The sequence below is a fragment of the Arachis hypogaea genome, chromosome 4 (assembly GCF_003086295.3).
Source record: "Arachis hypogaea cultivar Tifrunner chromosome 4, arahy.Tifrunner.gnm2.J5K5, whole genome shotgun sequence".
NCBI classification, from domain to species: domain Eukaryota; kingdom Viridiplantae; phylum Streptophyta; class Magnoliopsida; order Fabales; family Fabaceae; genus Arachis; species Arachis hypogaea.
In genome coordinates, this window is record NC_092039.1 from 25,270,313 (window position 1) to 25,285,857 (window position 15,545).

A 15,545-nucleotide genomic window follows, 5' to 3' on the forward strand; every position below is an offset into this window, starting at 1 on the left:
TTTACTCATCTTTGTAAACCCTAAGCTACTAGTTCTCTACAAATAGGACCTTTTACTATTGTATTTTCATCTTGGTTCTTCTGGTTCCCTCTATGGGGCCAAAGCCAATGATCACCATTATCACTTATGTATTTTCAACGGTGGAGTTTCTACACACCATAGATTAAGGTGTGGAGCTCTGCTGTACCTCGAGTATTATTGCAATTACTATTGTTCTTCTATTCAATTCGGCTTATTCTTGTTCTAAGATATCACTTGTTCCTCAACTTGATGATTGTGATGATCCGTGATACTCATCATCATTCTCACCTATGAATGTATGCCTGACAACCACCTCTGTTCTACTTTAGATTGAGTGGATATCTCTTGGATTCCTCAATCAGAATCTTTGTGGTATAAGTTAGAATTGATGGCAGCATTCAAGAGAATCTGGAAGGTTTAAACCTTGTCTGTGGTATTCTGAGTCGAATTCAAGGATTGAATGAATGTGACAAGCTTCAAACTTGCGATTGTAGGGCGTTAGTGACAGACCCAGTGCACTTGCTGGTTAGTTGTGCGAAGTTGTGATAAAGAGTTGAGATTACAATTGTGCGTACCATGTTGATGGTGCCATTGATGATCACAATTTTGTGCACCATTAATCCTAGCTTGAAAAGATCTGTAGACAAAACAATGTAGCAAGGTGAGCATGTATTGCTCAACTTAACTGAATTTGTTCGAACAGGAAGGAAGTTCAGAACTTAACACCTTGGCAGATGACGTTGAGTAAAATCGAAGGAACATGAGAGATTATTCTGCACTCAATTTGGATGGCTATACTTTCAACATCATTGACCTCTAATTAATGCCAACAATTTTGAATTAAAAGTTCAGTTGATTCAATTTGTTTAAAACAGCTATCAATTTTCAGGATTATCGAATGAAGATCCAAATGAGAACTTGGGAAATTTCTTGAAAATTTGTGACACCATCAGTACATGGAGTTTCAGATGATGCTATTCGGTTACATCTCTTTATTTTCTCACTAAAGATAGTGCCAAATCTTAGTCAAAATGTCACCTAAAATGCCAAGTATTAACTACTTGGGACACGATAGTACAGAAGTTTCTCAAAAAATACTTTCCTCCAACTAAATCTGCAAAAATGTAGACTAACATAACCTCATTCAAGCAAAAAGATCATGAGTGCTTCTTTGAAGTATGAGAGAGATACAAGGAGCTCTTGACCAAATGTCCACACCACGGCTTACATTTGTAGATACAAATCCAAATCTTCCACAATAGCTTGCACTTTGCTTCACAAGAAAAGGTGGATGTGGAAGCAAGTAGCTTTATGAACACTAAGACATTAAAAGAATCACAAGAATTGTTTGAATTAATCGCAAGCAATAATTATAAGAGAAATACTGAAAAAAGTCACAAGACCAGGGGTGTTCTCTCGAAGTTGATACTACAACAACAATTTTGGCAAAGATGGTGGCACTTTCTATTCAAAATGAAGCAATTCAAAAACAACTCAATTTGCTCAACATTTCATCTAAGAATGGAGAGTTGGTAGTTGATCAGTCAATAGATGAGCAGGTGAATTACATAGAAAATGGTCCAAGAAATAATCCATATTCCAACACCTATAATCCTAGATGGAGGAATCATGAGAATTTCTCTTGGGGAAATTGATAAACCACTATTTTATGATTTATCTTGTGTTAATTTGAGTGGTTTTTATCAAGCCTTTGCATACTTATTCGTACTATTTGCATGGTTTTACATTTTCCCTTCCTAACTTTGTGATATGATTGAGAACATGCTTCTTTGGCCTTATATTTGCTAATATTAATCCTCTCTTATTACCATTAGATGCCATGATATGTGCGTTAAGTGATTTCAGGGATTACAGGGCAGGAATGGCTTAGAGGATGGAAAGGAAGGATGCAAAAGTGGAAGGAATACAAGAAGTTGAAGAAATTACTGAGCTGTCCAGCCTGACCTCTTTGCACTCAAACGGTCATAACTTGAGCTACAGAGATCCAAATGAGGTGGTTCTAGTTGCGTTGAAAAGCAAACATCCGCGGTTTCGAAATGATATATAATTTGCCATAGTAGCCATACATCTAGGTGACGCGAACACATGCTTTACGCGGATGCATCGCAGTGACGAAAAACCAGCGTGGCAGATTTCGCAATCAGCGATTTTTGGGCAGTTTTTGACCCAGTTTTCGGCCCAGAAAACACAGATTAGAGGCTATAAAGTGGGAGAATCCATCCATTCATCAAAAACAACATAGATACAACATACATTCATTCAAAGTTTTTGGATTAGATGTAGTTTCTAGAGAGAGAGACTCTCTCCTCTCTTTTAGGTTTTAGGGTTTATGATTTCTTTTAGGATTAGGATTTCTACTTCTCAATTTCCAGGTTCAATGTTCCTTTTATTTATTTTCCCAATTTACTTTATGAACTTTTCCATGTTAGATTTGATTTCTTTTATTAATACAATTTGAGGTATTTCAGATATATGATTTTTATTTAGCTTTCTATATTCTTGGTTTTGCTTGAGTAATTAGAGACTCTTGAGTTATCAAACTCTTTTGTTGATTGATAATTGGAAGTTGCTAATTGACTTGAATTCTACTAACTCTAGTCTTTCTTTGGGAATTGACTAGGACTTGAGTATTCTTATTGATTTATCCACTTGACTTACCTTCATAGTTAAAGGTTGACTAAGTGGGAGCAACGAGCAATTCTCATCACAATTGATAAGGATAACTAGGATAGGACTTCTAATTTTCATAGCTTGCCATGAGTTTTCTCAGCTATTGATTTATTAATTCCTATAATTTATTTCTCTTGTTCAAACCTTTCAAAAACCCAAAAATACTGTTTTCCATAACCAATAATAAAACACACCTCCCTGCAATTCCTTGAGAAGACGACCCAAGGTTTGAATACTTCGGTTTATAAATTTTACTGGGTTTGTTACTTGTGATAACCAAAACTTTTGTACGAAATGATTCTCTGTTGATTTAGAAACTATACTTACAATGCGATTATATTTTTGTGAAATTCTTTACGGATAGAAATCCATTCGTCAGAAATCAAGCCCAAAATAAACAATTCAATCCAAATCATCAAGAAAAAAAATCTCGATTGAAAGATATGTTTCAAGAGTTCATGAAGACTTACTCTACTTTTGTAGAGAAAATTGAAGCCCAGTTTAAGCATTATGATTTCTGTACAAGATGTCTCTGGTACGGGTTGAGAGATGGATCGGGAACTTACGGGTCAAGGCAGATGCCGGATAATTTGACTAGAGCAATGGGGGGTGGTACCTGCAAAGACACTCTGACGCCCAAGTTAGAATGGATCTAAGAGGTATAACGAGTGAGGAATAAATTGAGTACCTGGAGGGATATGGATCTTCTATTTATAAGTGATGGTGAATTTCTTATCTTATCTTATTTGGCTAAGATAAGGGAGACGTTTGAATTTGAAAGTTGGTTAGGAGCTTCAGTGGGCCAGTTTCGGGCCTTCTGGAAGGGTAATCCGGGTAACCGGGTTTGGAGGTTATTCTGGGTGTGGAATCCGTGGGCCCGATCCGTAACAGTTGCCCCCGTAGTGGGGGAGCGAAAGAGGTCGGTCTCCGTCGCTGGAAGACACGGTTTTGGCCGTTGGCGGCTTTCTTCGGTTTGATGTGAGCTTTCTGCATTCCTGTGCCCGTTTCATTTCTTGAGGTGTGCTGTTAGTTTTATTTTTTCGAGAGGGCATTTATTGCGAGGGGATGCTTGGGCTACTTTTCAAGTTTACCCCTTTGTGTTTTGTTTATCATTAGGGTTATTTTTATCTTTTTGCCATTTTGAAACCGTTTTGGTTTTTTACCTTTTCTTCCCTCGTTTGTTTCATTTCCTAGTTGCTTTTGCTTCTACTCTGTGATCCTTTCTTTTTCCTTTCTCTCACTTTGGTGTTCTATGCTTCTTTGCTGTCGTGCTTCTGTTCTTCAGGTTTTACTTTCGCATTACCAGGTTGGTGTTCTTCCTCTTTTCCCTTATAATCTGTATTGCCTGTTCCTGCATTTCTGTTTTATATCTGTTTAGTGTGGATTAGGGTCGTGCCTTGTGTTTGTATGATGGTCTTTGTTCTTATGATAGTGGGTTTCATTTTTCTAAGGGGATGAGCACCACTATGTAGTTGGCAGTAGGTAGTGGTGTCTGTTTAGTTTTTCTCCACCATTTTTTGCCGTGCGGTTTGGCTGATGGTGGTGCTCATCGCTATTTTAGGTATGGCTCATCAGAGGACTGAGGGTGTGAGTGCTCCGGTGATCCTGGCGGGGGGTGTCCCCTCCCTTTATTCCTGGGTAACTAGTGACGTTTGGGGAACGCCGTCGCGGATGACGGAGGCGGACCTCCAGCGGCTCCGTGATCAGGGAGTTGTTTATGGGGTTGGCGACGCCGAGAACGATTATGAGCTTGCCCTTCTTGGGGTCGACGAAAGGGTTTGTTACACCAATCTCGAACTCGCCAACCGTTCCGGATTGGATGTGGGTGTATGAGGCGATGTTCACCCGACTTGGCATGTGGCTCCCCTTTTCGCCCTTTGTTCAACAGTTGTTGAGTCGGTGATCCGTGGCGCCGTCCCAGCTGCATCCAAATAGCTGGGCAGCGATACGAACTTTTGAGCTCGTATGCGAGTTTCTGGAGCTCCCTGCTTCAGTGAACGTTTTCTTATTCCTCTTCTTATGCACCTTGCCTACTAAAGAGGGGAAGTATATTAATGGGTATATGTCATTTAGGACTCAACCTCACCGTCCTGTCTTTGGTTTGTACGAGGATTCTTTTCATGGTTTTAAAGGGGGGTACTTCAAGGTGCATCCTGCTCGGGGGCATCATCCCTTTTGGCTAACATTGGAGGGAGAACGTCGGTTTCCGACATATTGGAATTTCGGCACGGGGCCATCGGTTCTGACGCGGGTGATTCAAGAGTTCTGGTCTCTAGAGGATCATGACGTTTCCAGTGTTCTTTGGTTTTTGTTTGGGGAGTATCCCTTGAATCCTAGGGATGTATTGGAGGATCCGGTTGTTTGTCAGACTTTTATTGGTGTGTTCTTTGTCTTGTTTTCTTTTTCACCTGGGTTACCGTTTTAGTTACTTATGCTTTTCTTTTTCCTTTTTTCAGTTGAGATGGCTACTGGTATGACATCTTTGGCGTGGCTAAAGGCAACTATGGATCGGGAGGAGGCTTTGGCTACTTCGCCTTCTGCTCCTTCGTCACGTCCTGCCGGGGATTCCCGGGTTGTATCGCAGGAGGTGGTGTCGGCTGGGGTCGGGGCTGGCGGTGGTGGGCATGTTTCTCCTGGCCCCTTGATTTTTGGTGGAGATGAGAAAGTAGTTGTTGTCTCGGCTGCTGAGGCTTCCCGAAAACGGAAGAAGTCGAAAGAAATCAACAGCGAGAGTTTGGAGGAAGAAGGTGCTATTCCTCTGTGATGGACTGAAGTTTCGATGCTCCGGCGTTCATTAATCAATACTTTCTACCTGGCACTGAGAAGTTTTTTTATGATTGCGACGTGGCTTTCCAAGCTAAGTCTGTGTATCGGGCCCTCCTTCGTTCTGCCGTGATAGTTCGGAAGGCTGAGCCTGTTATGGCTCAGGATGGCCTTCTTGACAAGAAGCTGCATCTGGCTCAATCAGAGGTCGAGAAGCTAAAAGGGCAGCTTGAAGTGTCAGAGGTGGTGAAGGAGAAGGCGGTGAAGTCATCTGATGAGGCCGGAGTTGAGATCCTCTGTCTCTCCGAGGTTGAGACTTCACTTTTGTCTCAATTGGGTGAGGAGCAGAAGCGTGCTTCAGACACCGAATCTCAGGCTGCCATGCTTCTTGCCAAATTGAATTCCTTAAAGGCTGAGGTTGCGGGATCAAAAGCTGAGGTGGAAGCATTGAGGAAGGAGAAGACGGAGCTTCTTACTGATGCGAAGGAGGCGGTGACAGCGGCCGAGGAAACGATGAGGTCTCAAGCGTAGATTCTCGCTCTGGATGCTGACGTGTCTGTTATGGGGGCGTTCAAGATTGTCTAGAAGGGTTGCATCGTGGATCTTTGAATAGGATCTCTTTATATTTTTCTGTATTTTGCCATTTTCGTAACGTGTAGCTTTTTGGTGTACTGTTGGCCGTGTGGCCGTGTCTGTGATTTTGGGTGTTTGGCCGTGTGGCCGTGTTTTGGATATTTTTGCCTTTCTGGATTTATATTTTTGGGCCATTTTAGACTCATTTTCGATGATTCGGGTGCGAGTTGTGTTTTGGCCGTTCAGGCCTTTTTTGTTTCCAAGCTATTTGTTTTTGTTGCTGAGTGGCTTTTGTTGTGACTTACGTTGTTTGTTAGACCGTTTAGTTGTCTGTTATGGATATCCATTTTGAGGCCTCGAGGGTGATCGGTCCTCGATGTTTGCCGTTTGTTCGTTTGCTGTTACGAAAGTATAGGTAGAAATAGGGCAAGTGCGTTTTTGAATAAAATTTCACTAAGTTTGAGTCTCGTTAAAACCCTCCATTTTGGGGAGAAAGAGTACCTGAGAATAATACAAGGAAAATTAAATAAGTTAATATAAATGAAAGACAATTTTTAAGGGAGGGAGTATGCCTATGTGTAATGTTGCCATAAGTTGGCGGCATTCCAAGTTCTCGGTATCTCGATCCCGTCGAGCTTTTCGAGCTTGTAGGCTCCTTTCCCGACTATTCCTTTTACTCAGTATGGGCCTTCCCAATTGGGGGTGAGCTTTCCTTCCCGTGGCGTGGGAGCTCCGATGTCGTTTTGTCGTAAGACCATGTCACAGGGTGAGAAGTCTCTCCGTATCACGCCGTGATTGTACCTTCTCTTGATTTTTTGTTTTAAGGCTAGCTCTTGCATATGGGCTATGGACCTGACCTCGTCTATGAGGTCTCGCTCGGTATCTTCGTCATTGCCTTCGATGGTTCTTTTCGGACTAGGGTTCCCAACCTCGACTGAGATGATGGCTTCTACCCCATATGTCAGGCGAAAAGAGGTCTCCCTAGTGGAGCTCTGGGGGGTGGTCCGGTATGACCGGAGGATTGATCCGAGCTCATCGGCCTAGAGTCTTTTGGCTTTGTCAAGCCATTTTTTGAGTCCTTTGACTATTATTTTGTTTGCCGATTCGACTCGTCCGTTTGTCTGGGGGTGTTCTACCGAGTTGAAGCGTTGGGATATGTGTAGTCCTTCTAGGAATCCCTGAACTTTTTATCGATAAATTGGGTTCCGTTGTCCAAGATTACGACCTCCGGGATGCTGAACCAGGTTATTATATGTCTCCAGAGGAATTTACGGCATTGAGCTGCCGTGATAGAGGTAAGGGGTTCGGCTTCGACCCATTTGGCATAATAGTCCATTGAGACTATGATGTATCGGAGTTGTCCCGGGGTTGTTGGGAAGGGGCCGATGAGGTCAATGCCCGATGTTCCAAATGGTCGATCTACTGTTATGACGCTTAGCTGGTGTGGGGCGGCGTTATGGAAGTCCGAGTGCTTTTGGCATTTGTCGCAGTTTCTTACTATCTGTGTGGAGTCCTTAATGATTGTGGGCCAGAAGTATCTGACTCGGATGATCTTCTAGGCCAGGGTCTTGCCTCTGATGTGATGACCGCAGCAGCCTTCGTGGACTTTCCGGAGTATGTACTCCGTGTCCCTGGGTTCGACGCACTTGAGTAAGGGCTGCGAGAATCCTCGTTTGTATAGTTGTCCTGTTACAACAGTGTAGTTGGCGGCTTCCCTTTTTATCCGATTTGCTTCTTTAGAGTCCTCGGGTAGCATTCCACTGAGGAGGTATTGTAGGATAGGAAAGGTCCATGATTCCTGGTTGGAGACTGGTAGGACGGCATCGGCCATTGCTGATACAGACGGCGTCCTAACGACTTCCTGAATTAGCCACCGGTTACCTTGTTCCGGCTTGGTGCTGGCCAATTTTGAGAGGAAGTCTGCCCTAGCATTTTGTTCCTTGGGGATGTGCTGTATAGTTACACGGTCGAATTCTCCCTTTAGCTTTTTTACTTTGGTGAGGTACTATTGGAGAAAGGGGTCTGGTGTTTGGTAGTCTCCGTTGACTTGGGAGCTGACTACCTGTGAGTCGCTGCATACCTCCAAGATTTTTGCCCCGACCTCCTTGGCTAGAGTTAGGTCGGCCAAGAGAGCCTCATACTCTGCTTGGTTGTTTGAGACCAGAAACTCGTATCGAACAGATTGCTTGATTACGATCCCGTTTTGCCTTTCGAGTATCACTCCGTCTCCTCCAGAAGTGGTGTTCGATGAGTCGTCTATGTGTAGCTTCCAAGTTTCGAGGGTGAGATTTCCTGGCGTTATCTCGGCGATGAAGTCGGTCATGGCCTGCGCTTTGATTGCATTCCGGGGTTCGAACTTTATTTGGAATTGGGACAGTTCGATGGACCATGCAAGCATCCTCCCTGCTAGGTCGGGCTTTTGTAGGACTTTCCTGACCGCTTGGTCGGTTCGGACCGTAATGGGGTGGGCCTGGAAATATTGTCGTAGATGTCGAGATGCCGTGAGGAGTGTAAAGGCGAGTTTCTCAAGGTGTGAGTAGCGTGATTCTGTGTCTTGTAAGACTTTGCTTATGAAATAGATGGGTCGGTGGGCCTTATTCTCGTCTTCTCAGATAAGCGCTGCTACGAGTGCTTCCTCCGTTATAGATAGGTATAGGAAGAGGGTTGGTGTACGAAATTGTGATCTCAATGGCGCCAACAACTTGGTACGCACAATTGTAATATCACTCTTTTTCACAACTTCGCACAACTAACCAGCAAGTGCATTAGGTCGTCCAAGTAATAAACCTTATGTGAGTAATGGTCGATCCCATGGAGATTGTTGGCTTGAAGCAAGCTATGGCCACCTTGTAAATCTCAGTCAGGCAGATTCAAATGGGTTATGGAGATTTGATAATTAAAATATAAATAAAACATAAAGTAATGATAGAGATACTTATGTAAATCATTGGTGGGAATTTCAGATAAGTGTATGGAGATGCTTTATCCCTCTTGAATCACTACTTTCCTACTGGCTTCATCCGATCTTTCATGCTCCTTTCCATGGCAAGCTGTATGTTGGGCGTCACCGTTGTCAATGGCTCCTTCCCGTCCTCTCAGTGAAAAAGGTCCTCTACGGTTTCTCGCATGGCTAATCAGCTGTTGGTTCTCGATCTTGTAGGAATAGGATTTACTATCCTTTTGCGTCTGTCACCACGCGCTACCGTCGCGAGTTTGAAGCTTGTCACAGTCATCCCATCCCAGATCCTACTCGGAATACCACAGATAAGGTTTAGACTTTTCGGATCTCAAGAATGCTGCCAATGGATTCTAGCTTATACCACAAAGACTCTGATCTCATGGAATGGAAGACTCTGTTGTCAGGAGAGACAACCATGCGTCGTGGACCAGGAATCCAAGAGATACACACTCTAGCTTTCGCAGGTAGAACAAAAGTGTTTGTCAGGCACGTATTCATAAGTGAGAATGGTGATGAGTCACGGATCATCACATTCATCAGGTTGAAGTGCGAATGAATATCTTAGAATAAGAATAAGCATGAATTGAATAGAAAACAGTAGTAATTGCATTAATACTCGAGGAATAGCAGAGCTCCACACCCTTAATCTATGGTGTGTAGAAACTCCACCGTTGAAAATACATAAGTGATGAAGGTCCAGGCATGGCCGAATGGCTAGCCTCCAAAACGTGATCAAAGGATCAAAAGATAATCCAAAGATGAAAATACAATAGTAAAAAGTCCTATTTATACTAGACTAGTTAATAGGGGGTACAAAAATGAGTAAATGACGTAAAAATCTACTTCCGGGCCCACTTGGTGTGTGCTTGGGCTGAGCATTGAAGCTTTCACGTGTAGAGGTCTTCCTTGGAGTTGAACGCTAGTTTGTAACTTGTTCCTGGCGTTTAACCCTGCTTTGCAACTTGTTTCTACCGTTTAACGCCAGAATAGGGTAGAAAGCTGGTGTTAAACGCCAGTTTGCATCATCTAAACTCGAGCAAAGTATAGACTATGATATATTGCTGGAAAACCCTAGATGTATACTTTCCAACGCAATTGAGAGCGCACCATTTGGACTTCTGTAGCTCTAAAAAATCCATTTCGAGTGCAGGGAGGTCAGAATCCAACAGCATCAGCAGTCCTTCTTTAGCCTCTGAATCATATTTTTGCTCAGGTCCCTCAATTTTAGCCAGAAAATACCTGGAATCATAGAAAAACACATAAACTCATAGAAAAGTCCAGAGATGTGAATTTTTCTTAAAAACTAATAAAAATATACTAAAAAGTAGCTAGATCCTACTAAAAACTATGTAAAAATAATGCCAAAAAGCGTATAAATTATCCGCTCATCACAACACCAAACTTAAATTGTTGCTTGTCCCCAAGAAACTGAAAACAAAATAGGATAAAAAGAAGAGAATATACAATGAATCCTACAGTATCAATGAAACTTAGTTCTAATTAGATGAGCGGGGCTTGTAGCTTTTTGCTTCTGAATAGTTTTGGCATCTCACTTTATCCTTTGAAAAAATGATTGGCATCTATAGGAACTCAGAATTTCAGATAGTGTTATTGATTCTCCTAGTTTAGTATGTTGATTCTTGAACACATCTACTTTATGAGTCTTAGCCGTGGCCCTAAGCACTTTGTTTTCCAGTATTACCACCGGATACATAAATGCCACAGACACATAACTGGGTGAACCTTTTCAAATTGTGACTTAGCTTTGCTAAAGTCCCCAATTAGAGGTGTCCAGAGTTCTTAAGCACACTCTTTTGCTTTAGATCACGACTTTAACCACTCAGTCTCAAGTTTTTCACTTGGACCTTCATGACACAAGCACATGGTTAGGGACAGCTTGATTTAGCCGCTTAGGCCTGGATTTTATTTCCTTCGGCCCTCCTATCCATTAATGCTCAAAGCCTTGGATCCTCTTTACCCTTGTCTTTTGGTTTTAAGGGCTATTGGCTTTTTCTGCTTGCTTTTTTTCTTTTTCTTTCTTTCTCTTTTTTTTTCGCTACTTTTCTTTTTTTCACTGCTTTTTCTTGCTTCAAGAATCAATTTCATGATTTTTCAAATTATCAATAACATTTCTCTTTGTTCATCATTCTTTCAAGAGCCAACAATTTTAACATTCTTAAACTTCACTATAAAAAATATGCACTATTCAAGCATTCATTCAGAAAACAAAAAGTATTGCCACCACATCAAAATAATTAAACTAATTTCAAGATAAAATTTGAAATCCAAGTTCTTCTTGTTCTTTTGTAATTAAGCACATTTTTCATTTAAGAGAGGTGAAGGATTCATGGAATTATTCATAGCTTTAAGACATAGACACTAGACACTAATGATCATGTAATGAAGACACAAACATAGACAAACATGAAGCTCAAAATCCGAAAATAGAAAATAAATAGACAAGGAGATTAAGGAATGAGTCGACCTTAGTTTGGGTGGCGTCTTCCTCTTGAAGAACCAATGGAACGCCTAAGCTCCTCTATGTCTCTTCCTTGCCTTTGTTGCTCCTCCCTCATAGCTCTTTAATCTTCTCTAATCTCATGGAGAATGATAGAGTGCTCTTGGTGCTCCGCCCTTAGTTGGTCCATGTTGTAACTCAAGCCTTCCAAGGAGGTATTGAGTTGTTCCCAATAGTTGTGTGGAGGAAATTGCATCCCTTGAGGCATCTCAGGAATTTCTTGATGAGGATCTTCCTTATGCTCTTGTTGAGATCCATGAATGAGCTCTCTTGTTTGCTCCATCCTTTTTTTAGTGATGGGCTTGTCATCTTCAATGAGAATGTCTCCTTCTATATCAATCCTAGCCAAATTGCATAAATGACAAATGAGATGAGGAAAGGCTAACCTTGCCAAGGTGGATGACTTGTCAGCCATATGTCCATGAGGACTTAGTCCAACCTTTGATCAAAGTTGACCCTTCTAGTGTAGGACATGCGTTTTCTTACATAATTGGCAAGTGGAACGCCAACCTTACATTTTCTGGACTGAAATCTAAGTATTTCCCCCGAACCATTGTAAGCCAATTCTTTGGATTCGGGTTCATACTTTGATCATGGTTCCTAGTGATCCATGCATTGGCATAGAACTCTTGAACCATTAAGATTCTGACTTGTTGAATAGGGTTGGTAAGAACTTTCCAACCTCTTCTTCGGATCTCATGTCGGATCTCTAGATACTCATTTTTCTTGAGCATGAAAGGGACCTACGGGATCACTTTCTTTTTGGCCACAACTTCATAGAAGTGGTCTTGATGGACCTTTGAGATGAATCTCTCCATCTCCCACGACTCAGAGGTGGAAGCTTTTGCCTTCCCTTTCCTCTTTCTAGAGGTTTCTCTGGCCTTAGGTGCCATAAATGGTTATGGAAAAACAAAAAAGTAATGCTTTTACCACACCAAAATTAAAAGGTTTGCTCGTCCTCGAGCAAATGAAGAAAGAAATAAGGGGAAGAAGAAGAAAATAGAGGAGATGGAGGGAGATAGGTGGTTCGACCAAGAGGGAGGGAAGGTGTTTGTGTTGTGTGAATATGAAGGAGTAGTAAGGGGTTTATATAAGGGTGAGAGGAGGGTTGGGTTTTGGTCATTAGGGTTGGGTTTGGGAGGGAAAAGTGTTTGAATTTTTTAAGTGAGGTAGGTGGGTTTTTTTGGGGGAAGAGGTATGGAGGTGATTGGTGAAGAGGTGATAGGGAAGAGTGAATGAGTTGATTGGTGAGGGGTATTTGGGGAAGATATTATGGGAGGGTAGGTGGGGATCCTGTGGGGTCCATAGATCCTGAGGGGTCAAGGATGTATCATCCATGCTCCTATTAGGCGTACAAAATGCCCTTGTTGTGCAATCCAGGCGTTCAACGCTAGATTGCTGCTTGTTTCTGGCGTTAAACACCAGCTTTTATTCCTTTCTTGGCATTAAACACTAGGATACAACCTATTTCTGGCGTTTAACGCCAACTTGTTGCTTTTTTCTGGCGTTAACGCCAGTCTGGTGCTTGTTTCTGGCGTTTAACGCCCAGAATGGTGCCAGACTAGGCGTTAAACGCCCATTCTGCTATCCTTACTGGCGTTTAAACGCCAGTAAGTTGCTCCTCCAGGGTGTGTTATTTTTAATATTGTTTTTTATTTTTCTTTGATTTTTGCAGTTGTTTTTGTGACTCCACATGATCATCAACCTAAAAAAAAAAAGAAAATAACATAGATAAATAAAAATTGAGTTGCCTCCCAATAAGCACTTCTTTAATGTCAATAGCTTGACAGTGAGCTCTCATGGAGCTTCATAGATGTTCAGAGCATTGTTGGGACCTCCCAACACCAACCTTAGAGTTTGGTTATGGCCTTCCAACACCAAACTTAGAGTTTGACTGTGGGGGCTTTATTTGACTCTGCATTGAGAGAAGCTTTTCTTGCTTTCTCTCTATGGTTACAGAGGGAGATCCTTGAGTTTTAAACACAAGGTAGTCCTCATTCAATTGAAGGATCAACTCTCCTCTGTCCACATTAATCACAGCTTTTGCTGTGGCTAGGAAGGGTCTTCCAAGGATGATGGAATCACCCTTATCCTTCCCAGTGTCTAGGATTATGAAATCAGAAGGGATGTAAAGGCCTTTGACCTTTACTAGCACGTCCTCTACCTGTCCATAAGCCTTTTTCATAGATTTGTCTACCATCTCTAAAGAGAATTTGGCAACCTGTACCTCAAAGATTCCCAGTTTCTCCATTATAGAGAGTGGCATTCAGTTTATCCCTGACCTCAGGTCACACAGAGCCTTCTCAAAGGTCATGGTGCCTATGGCACAGGGAATTAAGAATTACCAGGATCCTGTTTCTTTTGAGGTAATGTCTGCCTAGCCAAGTCATTCAGTTCATTGGTGAGCAAGGGGGTTCATCCACCCAAGTCTCATTACCAAATAACTTGGCATTCAGCTTTATGATTACTCTAAGGTACTTAGCAACTTGCTCTTCAGTAATATCTTCATCCTCTTCAGAGGAGGAATACTCATCAGAGCTCATGAATGGCAGAAGTAGGTTCAATAGAATCTCTATGGTCTCTAGATGAGCCTCAGATTCTTTAGGTTCCTCAATTGGGAACTCCTTTTTGTCTAGAGAATGTCCCATGAGGTCTTCCTCAGTGGGATTCATGTCCTCCTCCTCTTCTCTAGGTTCGGCCACACAAAGTAAGGTTATGGCCTTGTACTCTCTTTTTGGATTCTCTTCTGTATTGCTTGGGAGGGTACTAGGAGGAGTTTCAGTTACTCTTTTACTCAGCTGGCCCACTTGTGCCTCCAAATTTCTAATGGAGGACCTTATTTCATTCATGAAACTTAGAGTGGCCTTAGATAGATCAGAGACTATATTTGCTAAGCTAGAAGGGCTCTGCTCATAATTCTCTGTCTATTGCTGAGAGGATGATGGAAAAGTCTTGCTATTGCTAAACCTATTTCTTCCACCATTATTAAAGCCTTGTTGGGGCTTTTGTTGATCCTTTCATGAGAAATTTGGATGATTTCTCCATGAAGGATTATAGGTGTTTCCATAGACTTCACCCATGTAATTCACCTCTGCTATTGCAGGGTTCTCAAGATCATAGGCTTCTTCTTTAGAAGATGCATCTTTAGTACTGTTGGATGCATTTTGCAATCCATTCAGATTCTGAGAAATCATGTTAACTTGCTGAGTCAACATTTTGTTCTGAGCCAATATGGCATTCAGAGTATCAATTTCAAGAACTCCCTTCCTCTGAGTTGTCCCATTATTCACAGGATTTCTTTCAGAAGTGTACATGAACTAGTTATTTGTAACCATGTCAATGAGTTCCTGAGCTTCTGTAAGCATTTTCTTCAGGTGAATAGATCCACCTACAGAATGGTCCAATGACATCTTAGATAATTCAGACAGACCATCATAGAATATATCCAGGATGGTCCATTCTGAAAGCATGTTAGAAGGACACTTTTTGGTCAGTTGCTTGTATCTCTCCCAAGCTTCATAGAGGGATTCACCTTCTTTCTGTCTGAAGGTTTGAATATCCACTCTAAGCTTGCTCAACTTTTGAGGAGGAAAGAACTTGGCTAAGAAAGCCGTGACCAGCTTATCCCAAGAGTTCAAGCTATCTTTAGGTTGAGAGTCCAACCATACTCTAGCTTTGTCTCTTACAACCAAAGGAAAAAGCATAAGCCTGTAGACCTCGGGATCAACCCCATTGGTCTTAACAATATCACATATCTGCAAGAATTTAGTTAAGAACTGAAAAGGATCTTTTGATGGAAGTCCATAAAAGTTGCAATTCTGTTGCATCAGAGAAACTAATTGAGGCTTTAGCTCAAAATTATTTGCTCCAATGGCAGGGATTGAGATGCTTCTTCCATGTAAGTTGGAATTTGGTGCAGTAAAGTCACCAAGCATCTTCCTTGCATTGTTGTTGGGTTCGGCCATGTCTCTTTTTTTTTCAAGATTCTCTGTAAGGTTTTCTCTGGATTGTTGTGCTTTA

General features: G+C 41.9%; 2 non-coding genes across 2 annotated transcripts; one reads left to right on the forward strand and one right to left on the reverse strand.

Moving 5' to 3' along the window:
• Positions 1–1,139: 1,139 nt before the first annotated feature.
• Positions 1,140–1,247, reverse strand: LOC112799146 (small nucleolar RNA R71). Its single transcript, XR_003200726.1, has one exon. It is a non-coding gene; the product is annotated as a small nucleolar RNA R71 (small nucleolar RNA).
• Positions 1,248–14,989: 13,742 nt separating this feature from the next.
• On the forward strand, positions 14,990–15,097 carry LOC112798441 (small nucleolar RNA R71). Its single transcript, XR_003200052.1, has one exon. It is a non-coding gene; the product is annotated as a small nucleolar RNA R71 (small nucleolar RNA).
• Positions 15,098–15,545: the final 448 nt, after the last annotated feature.